General features: G+C 31.3%; 1 long non-coding RNA gene across 2 annotated transcripts; it reads right to left on the bottom strand.

Moving 5' to 3' along the window:
* Positions 1-1,595: 1,595 nt before the first annotated feature.
* Positions 1,596-4,119, bottom strand: LOC114402900. 2 transcript variants are annotated; one of them, XR_003664556.1, is made up of 4 exons: positions 4,015-4,119; positions 3,223-3,906; positions 2,406-2,482; positions 1,596-1,672 (listed from the first exon to the last, which is right to left on the bottom strand). It is a non-coding gene; the product is annotated as an uncharacterized LOC114402900 (long non-coding RNA). The 2 variants fall into 2 exon arrangements; XR_003664555.1 differs by lacking the exon at positions 1,596-1,672 and adding an exon at positions 1,674-2,000.
* Between the last annotated feature and the right edge of the window lie 3,816 nt (positions 4,120-7,935).

The following is a 7,935-nucleotide window of genomic DNA, read 5'->3' as shown; positions in this document are numbered from 1 at the left end:
TACGACGGTTATTTTGAATATTCTACGTCTGTTATTAACCATCGTCATAGGAGACATCGTAGATAATCTTCACTTTCTACAACGGTTTCCTAAAAACCGTCTTAGAAAAAGCTACACTTCTAAGATGGTTCTTAGTTAAAAACTGACTTGGAATGGTAGACTTTCTAAGACGGTTTTTTAGATAATCGTCTTAGAATGTACTTTAAAAAAATTTATTGAGAATTCTAAGATGATTTTTTCAAAAAAATATATATTGGGGATTCTAAGACGATTTTTTGAGAAAATCGTCTCAGACATTCTAAGACAATTTTTCAAAGAACCGTCTTAGAATATTTTTTTTTTTAAATTAAAGTATATTGAGGATTCTAAGACGGTTTTTCAAAGAACCATCGTAGAATGTGTTTTTGTTTAAAAACTATTTTCTTCCGAATGTATTCCTCACAAATGAATAAAAAATTCTATTTTGAGAAGAACATGTCTAACTCTAAACTAAACCAAATAGTCACACTAGTGTACAAGTAAAAATACCAATGGAATTATTGTAAAAATCAGAAGAACAAAATCCAACAAAATCAAAATTATTTCCAATAAAAATCCCCATAGACTTAATGGCAAAATTAAAAGAAGGTACCCGAGGAGGAATTCCAAGAATATATCCCAACGCAGATTAAAATAGTTCTTAAGTTTATCCCTTAGAATAATGTGAATATATCTTTCATCATGCAATGAAAAAATGATGCCTACAATTTTTTTATCCCTTGGAACAAATATGTGGGACATCTTGCCAAACTCTATATAATTGAATCCACATCAAAATAAGATTAGTCCAAATTTTGAGACTAATGACAAGCTTAAAAAAATAGGATATGGTAGTTCCGCCAACCCTTTATTGAGAATTAGTAGTTATCATCTTATTATTGAATCTAAGAACCAAACACAGCCAATGGTGCTTTGCCAAAGAAATGAAGGGATGAAATTGAAGGGTATGTACCATATGTGAAGTTCGTTTCTACATTAAAGGCCCAACATGTATTTAATGTTGGTTAAACCATGATCATGTAACACGCTATAGAAGCTTTTCTGGCATGTGTATTGTCACTTGTGGTCAAGGGTCCTATTCATGACAGTTAAAAGGAACTTATTAAATAATTAAAAAAATAGAAGGTATTTAATAGGATGATAATTTTTAAGGCAAGATTAAGACTTGGTTTTATACTTCTTTTTGTTTTTTTTTTCATTTTAATATGTTCTTTTAAAATCGATCCTATTTGTGAAACGTAACAATAAAAAAATATTATAATTGAAACAAAAGAGATAAAATTCAAAACAAATAAAAGTTAAACCACCAAACTGAAATTAAAGGACAACGTAGATTACAAAAACTTTCAACTTTTAGTATATTAAAAACTTAAAAGTTTTATTTCATTTTGGATTTTTTAAAATGCTTAACAAATCTATATTGAATGCACATGATGATAGCTCAACCAAATATGACTAACACCAACCATTTTAACTAGTTAGAGGACTGAGCAAATTATCTTGTGCATAAAAGGCTATTTATATTTATAAATGAAGCATATTGAAGTGAAAGTTAACCTTCTAACGACAAGGAGGATATGGGCTAATCCTTCGTGCATCAACACCACAGCTAGATAAGAACTTGCACCAGGATCTGCAAAATGTGCATGGAATTTTAATTCACCATTTTGACTACAAAAATTTACACCATATTCATTCTACAAAATGTTCTTTCCACGAACACGCAAAATAGAACCTTTGTCATAATCAGAAAGCTAGTATAAAAACAAAATCACGATGAGACAACAACTAATAAAACTAATAGAAATCCTATTGAAGTGGCAAGTGCCCGCACGTCACTTGGTTTTCCCTTGGGTTCTCTCTCTCTTATTTAAACGCTTAAATTATGACCGCGCATCACTGGCTCACCATCACCACACGACAGGTTTCTTTGGCCCAATCTTTTTGCAAGTAATAATAGCCTGTGGCCCAAGATAGAAAAATCAATAATTATAATTCTTTTCCTAAACTACATATATTTTTCATTAGTTCAAGTGAAATTGAGTTTGAACAATCTTACATTAATTGATCTGGAGGCTTGGTGGTTAATAATATAAAAAAAGATTATTATCTTCTTTGTTTTCAAAATTTTGTCCAGCCGAAAAAGGTTTTGGTAATAGAAACAAATTAAAAATAAAATAATAATTCTGTAATTAAAAAAAAAACTAGTAAAGGAAACTTGTTTACCTCCCAACATTTGGATCAAATCCAATTACATAATAGGTGAGAAATACCCAAAAGTGGCTTCTGTAAACGCAATAGGGATCTTAAGGATCCATGATATAACTTCTTTTTTTTAATCAAAATAAAAAATAGCTTCTTTTTACCTTCATGTAGACATCAATATCTGGGTCTAGCTTGATCATTGCTCTTGTCTCTCTTCTAGCCAACTCAGACAGCAAGTCTTGATCATAACAAATAATAAAAAAGTAACCTTACATTAGAAATAGGCAAATAAAAATTATTCTTAATATTTTTAAAGGCAAAATGTGATATTTATATATACACTATAGGTAAATCCAATTACAAAGGACCTATATATATATATATATATATATATATATATATATATATATATATATATATATATATATATATATATATATATATATATATATATATATACATACATACAGGATGTCCAACATAATGTATATCCCCTGTCTCACGAACTCACAGATCTCAAACTATTTATTTATTTATTTAGAGAATGTCAAGAGAATAGAAGATTATAAAATTTCAAATAACTATCTACTATCAACAACTTCCTATGTTTTAAACTGCTGAATATTGGAAACTGCAAAGTGACTAGTATCGTATTTTGTCATTTTGAATTAGTATAGTATATATTGACTAAAACACAAAAAAAATTCTTTTGTTTACTTCCATTCCTCTTTCATGTAGTTTTAAAGCATGTCAACATCTCAAATGAGTTTAAATTAGTCAAGGATTCAGGATATATTGTAATGACCCATAAAGAAAACACCAACTATACATACTCGGGTCTTTTAAAGAATAATGTAAATATGGCGTAGGAAACTTAGGTTAAGTACTATCCAACATTGTACATCCTGTTCATTAGCAGACTCTTCAAATTAATAAAACCAATCATGAATCTTAGTTGTTACTGTTAGTGTGCATTACCAAGAAAGATGGTGGCGGACCATATCTCAGAATGCTCTTAGCAAATAAACGCACGGCACAAAAGTGCATCCAGGAACTTAAAACCTTTGGAAAAATATAAAATAAAAAGTAGTGAGCAAGAATAAGTGTTGAGTGATAAAAGGCAAGAAAAGTATAAAATTAAGGTCAACAAATGCTAGTAAATTTGCATAGAAACTAAGGACCAATCTGTAATGCCAATCCCAGATTGGCTAGTATAGAAATAGACACATCCAGGTATAAGAAATCCAAATAAAAAATAGTCCTTGAACTTAACATGTTTCTATAATCTCCTTGGTTGTCTACCACTACCTATAAATTCTGCCTTATAATATTCTAGGGTGCTTCTACAAATTAAATTAAATTAAGTAATAAATAAGTAAATAATACCTCTCCATAGCTGGTATAGCACCATTGCAATAAAGAAGCCCTTAATCTTTCTTGGAACCTTTTTTCTAGGGTAGGCTTAAAATTATAGAATAGAAATATTACCAATATTAACAAGTTGAAATATACATAAACATGACTCAATTCTGAAATCAGACTCATAAAATTGCATGGCAATATTGATGCTTACAGTTTTGCTCGGAGCAATTGAAAAGATGCGGAATACCGTTGGTTTATGGAAGAGATCAATGGTTGTTTCAACCTTATTAACATTCTGGCCTGCAAGATATCTTTGCATGAGAATTCATAGAGGAGTTTATTTCGTGCTCCAAGGAATAGAAAGATTGGTTACTTGACTAAGATGGTATAGTGGTCATAGATCTTTACCTCCAGCACCCCCAGAATGTGTTGTTGTCAGTTCAATATCTTTTGGGTCAATCACGACTTCAACTTCATCAACCTATGTAAAGATTCCAGATCAATAGATTTAGATGTTGTTTTAAAATCTTAAAATAAGGAAGGAAGGCATATATACTTACTGAATTAGTACGCTAAGAATTATATTGATTAAAGAACATACGAAACACTTTAGACTTAAGCTAATGAGAAACTAATTCTTTTAGATTTTTCACGAGGAATACCACAGAGCTTGAGACATAAATATACCCATTATTATTTTTCCTTTAATAAAAAAGAAACTAGTGAAACGATGTCGTATGACATGGCCCCAAATTACTTTACAAGGAAGGATGCAAAATGAATGATACAAGTATGCCTAAGATACGACTCATCCTATAAATAGTTTAAAAAATTATCTTATTAGGATAAATATTAGGAGGGAAAGAAAGAAAATAAATGACGGCCTCTGAAATATGCTCTTCATGAGATTAAATTTCTATGCTCTTTTGAGGTTTCATCCAAACATGAACTATTAATTTTGGTATGAGGCAAGATAAATGGAAATTGAAGTAGGTCATAGACAATGAACAATACAGATCAGGAGTTGATAATAGGTCTTTATTAAGCTTCTCAGAAAAGTCACAACCAATCTGAATCACAAACTTATTTATCTGTTTCATTAGGATTTGACAAACTCATTTATCTGTTAAAATGAGAACACAAACATGATTTAAATTTAAATAAAAAAGCAAATAAATCACAAAATAGTAACTAATAATTTTTCTTTTGATATAGAAAGGATTTTTAGCTTTGAAGGGATGTCAATCCTAAGTATAAAGTATTATAAGAGCAAATGGTTTACTATCAAGTCAAAGAATTGCAGTACCACTTACCCATGTGATAGTTGTTAGCCTAGTAAATTCATCTGGAGATCCTGCCCTTTGTACCAGGATTTCAGCCATGCGACCATAATCTACAAACTTCAAGAGTAGCACTTCTCGAGTCAGAAGATGATAAATGAACAAAAAACTTTGCTTTTGTGTCAAAGTAGTACTTGAAAATGAAGAACAACTCCATTAATCAATACAAGCATAAGCTAACATGTATATCAACCCTAAAAGATGGATTAGGGGAAAGATAAAAAAATTGACAATGGCTGCAATAAATTTTACTCATCTAGGTAACGAGAATCTAATGATAAGCAAGCAAAAATGGGGAAACCATAAAAAAGAGGGATAATGGCTTCCAAGTATTCCTCAGACAGATAACAAAGGGAAAAAAGAAGAATCAAAACAGAATCTTTACAACTCGAACAAAAGAGGAAAAATACATTGGTAAGAGCCTAAATGGGGAGTTTTTAATCTCTTGAAGAAACTCTGAAAGAGCTCAATCAACTTGTTGACATATCTCATGACTCTGAAAGAGCCTTACAAAGGGAAACTCTCTGATTGTTGAAAAGAAATTAACTTTATGAATCAAATTCGTTTTCGGATCTTTTCCTACTCGAAATGAAACATTTTGGTGTTTTCTTCTTGTAGGTTTTCCCCCCACTCTCTTATTTTCATATCTCTTTTCCTTCTTCTCATCACTCCAGGAGAATCATTCAAAACCTGCCACAATAACCAAAATGAAACACATAAACAAAGAGAAAAAGAAAATGAAACCCTACAAGAGAGAGTGTGAGAGAGAAAAGGAAGTTACGGGGTCTTGCAGGATCTCGCAGCACGGTGCAAGCTCAGCACGAGCACGTCATCGCGATGGATCTGGTCTTGGAGGCATTGACAGCGAGGTGGCCTTGGTCCCTCTCGTGACGTCTTGGGAACCATAGAGGGGGAGTGAGAAGGAAATTTATAAGAATAGAGAGCGCCAGAGAATATCGGGAGCTAGATATTAAAATAAAAAAAAAGAAAAACTTTCTAAGACGATTTTTAAAATTTTTCTCTTTTTTTTTACAATATCTTCTTACAAAATCGTCTTAGAATGACAACCTTCTAAAACTGTTTTCATAAAATCGTCTTCGTTGAAAAACCTGTATTTACAAAATTGTCATCGTCTTATATACTAAGACGGTTCTTGATGAATCGTTGTCATTTCATTGTCGCAAAAATACTTTTTCTAGTAATGTTAGTGACATTACACAACATAAATTAATATGCTGGTATTGATGATGATCACCCAGTTGATAACGACAACCTCAACTTTCTAATTTAGTTAGAATCCCACTAACATTACTCTCGTAACATAAGTATGTTGGTATTTTTTTATTTTACAGATGCATCATCATTTTTAAATGTTTGTTTTAGAGAAGGAGTTGAAAGAAAGATACAGAAAGAAAAAAGGAAAAATAAAAAAAGAGTAAAACGTGAGATGATGTTTTAGATGCTTTGGTAAAAAAGAATTAATATTGACTCATCACATGTTTTCCGCCCAAGAGAATTAATATTGGCTTGAGAAATTACACAACAAATTTGAAGTGCTACCCAAGTACTTTAAGATTTAGGCATGAACATCATTGTGCTCGATTTATTTTTCTATTGTGCTCTATATAGGCTCTATGACTTGTGGCTTAATAACATAATGAGGGTTGGTAGTATGTAAACCTTACATGTTATCTACATTGATGTTGGGTTTTATTGTCTTATCATGCAGATTAGGTCACATGGTTGCCACGTTCAGATATTCTACTGTTGTCATGTAATGTGTCTATGCATCCTTGAAAGCTGGAGTTCTAAGGTGCAATAAGACAAGAGTGGCTTTTGAAAGAGACTCATAATGTATACTCCCTATTAGCCTATTTTTGTATAGCAAATGACATTAATATATTTAGTTTTTAATTTTCAATTGGTTCTTTTTCGCTTAATTTTCAATTGTCAGTATTTTAAGATTTAGGTGCAATAAAATGAAAAAAAAAAATCACATCGGTTATTCCACGAAAGCTGTCTTAGAAGGGGGCTTCTTCTAAAACGGTTATGGCAAAAGATTGACATAAAAATGCACGCATTCAAAGATAGTTATGACCTCGAAATTGACTTAGAATGTGGCACATTCTAAGACGGTTTTGACCTTATAACCCTCTTAGAATGTGTCACGTTCTAAGACGATTTCGAGGTCTTTGAATGTGTCACATTCTAAGACAGTTGAAGAATCGTCGTCATAAATGGAGCGACATTCTGGATACGACGATGATTAAAAACCGTTGTCAAATGCGTAAAAGGATCGTCATAAAAAAGCTTTTTTCTTAGTAGCGTTGGTTTCATGAAGAACAGATAATCAATTATATATCTTACATAATCGATTAATGTGCAACAATATTCTTCTTTAGGACTACATAATCAACTAAATGCTTAGGATAATCGACCATTTATGAGCCTTTACTATTTCTAAGAAACAAGGGCCTTGAGATAATTGATTATATTGTTCTATAATCAATTATTTGATCTTGGATTGAAAACTTAAACATTATTTGGACCAGATTCAATCCTCAATCAAACTTACTCATGGATCTTCACTTTGATATCAATATGGGAAACTGAAATGCATATACAAATCTAGGATGAATGAGTCACACACATTCAAGCATATTAAACTATAACATACATCCTAAGACAGACTAGTGTTCATACTAATAAGAAGCTTATTACATATTACAAAATAACTCATCATCAAAATATAAAAGACACAATACAAGGGGTCATCACAAGTTTTCATGTTCGACAGTGTGGTAGTTTTATCTTAACCAAGCTTGTCAAATTCACATAAAATGATTATGTCTTTTATTTCTCAATTAAAAACAAAATAGTAGTGTTTCCTTATGGTTCTCCAAGAACGTATTGACTGACCTAGCAATCAACAATTTGCTACCGAATAATTCAGTCACTAATTAAGTTAGTAATTTCTATAAATGACCAA

The sequence above is a fragment of the Glycine soja genome, chromosome 1 (genome assembly GCF_004193775.1).
Source record: "Glycine soja cultivar W05 chromosome 1, ASM419377v2, whole genome shotgun sequence".
In the NCBI taxonomy this organism is placed as follows: domain Eukaryota; kingdom Viridiplantae; phylum Streptophyta; class Magnoliopsida; order Fabales; family Fabaceae; genus Glycine; species Glycine soja.
This window is presented reverse-complemented; position numbering and strand designations above follow the sequence as displayed.